The sequence below is a fragment of the Mandrillus leucophaeus genome, unplaced genomic scaffold (assembly GCF_000951045.1).
Source record: "Mandrillus leucophaeus isolate KB7577 unplaced genomic scaffold, Mleu.le_1.0 Scaffold164, whole genome shotgun sequence".
NCBI classification, from domain to species: Eukaryota; Metazoa; Chordata; class Mammalia; order Primates; family Cercopithecidae; genus Mandrillus; species Mandrillus leucophaeus.
In genome coordinates, this window is record NW_012101632.1 from 1,028,519 (window position 1) to 1,030,682 (window position 2,164).

The window sequence follows — 2,164 nt, forward strand, 5'->3', positions numbered from 1 at the left end:
GCCAGGATAGTCTCGATCTCCTGATCTTGTGATCTGCCCACCTCAGCCTCTCAAAGTGCTGGGATTACAGGTGTGAGCCATCGTGCCCGGCCAACTTCCACTATTTACCCGTCCCACAAGTATCCATTTCCTAATTCTATTAGAAAATGTCACATTCATTCAAAAAATATGTATTGATCATCAACTATTTGCCTGCCAGTGTGGTTTAAGTACTGGGAATAAAGCAGTTGAACTGAACACATTACCCTCATAATTTTACACTTTATTGCAGGAAAAGATGGACACTAAAATATATGTGTCAAGGCCAGGCATGGTGGCTCATGCCTGTAACCCTAGCACTTCAGGAGGCCGAGGTCAGGAGTTCGAGACCAGCCTGGGTAATATGGCAAAACCCCATCTCTACTAAAAATACAAAAATTAGCCAGAAATCACTTAAACCTGGGAGTCTAAGGTTGCAGTGAGCCGAGATCGTGCCACTGCACTCCAGCCTGGGCGACAGAGTGAGACTCCGTCTCAAATAATAATAATAATAATAAATAAAATAAAATATATGTGTCAAATGGTGACAATTACTGTGAGGGGAAAACAGTTCCTTGGGAGTGGGAAGTGATTGCTTTTTATAAGGTGGTTGAGAAAAGCCTCACTGATAAGATACTTAGAGAGCTGAAAGAGGTGGAAGAGAGCCATGCTTATCTCCAAAGGAACAGCATTCCAGAAAGGAATATGCATGGCATGTTTAGAGCAGCAGGAAAAGTCAGTGAGGCTGGAGCGAATTTCAGCAAAGGCAAAGGCGGAGAGAGTTGAGGTCCAAGAGGGAGCAGAGTCATGTCACACTTTGATGGGGATCGTAAGGACTGTCTTTTACTCTGAATAAAATGGGAATCTTTGCAGGTTGAACAGAGTACTAATGAGATTCAACTTAGTGTTTTTAAAAAGGTGTCTCTGGCCTCTCTGTTGAGAACAGTTAATAGGAGAACTCTGGTCAAAACAGGGATCCTGGTTATAAGGCAGCACTCCAGGCAAGACAAGCCAGAGGTGTGGATGAGAGAGGCAGCAGCAGATAGAAGTGGTCACATGCAGCATGTATTTTGAAATTAGACCTGGCCAGGTGTGGTGGCTCAGGCCTCTAATCCCAGCACTTTGGGAGGCCAAGGCGGGAGGATCACTTGAGCCCAGGAGTTGAAGACTAGCCTGGGCAACATAGCAAGACCCCATCTCTAAAAAAATAAAAAATTAGCTGGCTTTGGTGGTGCATGCCTGTAGTCCCAGGGACTTGGGAGGCTGAGGTGAGAGAATCACTTCAGCCTGGGAAGTCATGGCTGCAGTAAGCTGTGATCACGCCACTGCACTCCAGCCTGGACAACAGAGTGAGACCCTGTCTCATAAAAAAAAAAAAAGAAAGTAGACCCAAAAGATTTGAAGATGCTTTGCATGCAGTGTGTAAGAGAAAGAGAGGAGTCAAGGATGACTCCAGGATTTTTGTTACATGAACTTTAAGAATGGAGTTGTTATTTATTAAGTTGGCAAAGACTGCAGAAGAAACCAGTTTGGGAGAGTGCTAGATTGGGAATTTGGTCTTGCACGTGTTAAGTTTATTTTTTTCTTTAAAAAAAATTTTTAATGTTTTAAAAATAAATAGAGAGAGGGGGTCTTGCTATGTTGCCCAGGCTGGTCTCAAACTCCTGGGCTCAAGTGATCCTCCCGTCTTGGCTTCCCAAAGTGTTGGAATTATAGGCATGACCCACTGCACCTGGCTTTCCACATGTTAAGTTTGAGGTGTTTGTTAGATATCCAAGTAGGCAGTTGCATATGTGGGTTTCAAGTTTAGGGATGAGATTGAGATGAAGATAAAAATGCTGGAGTCAGCCAGGCATGGTGGCTCACGCCTGTAATCCCAACACTTTGGGAGGCCGAGGCGGGCAGATCACCTGAGGTCAGGTGTTTGAGACCAGCCTGGCCAACATGGAGAAACCCCGTCTCTACTTAAAATACAAAAAATTAGCCAGGTGTGGTGGCGGGCGCCTATAATCCCAGGTACTCGGGAGGCTGAGGCAGGAGAATCACTTGAACTTGGAAAGTAGAGGTTGCAGTGAGCCGAGATTGCACCATTCCGCTCCAGCCTGGGCAACAAGGAGTCTCAAAAAAAAAAAAAAAAAAAAAAAAA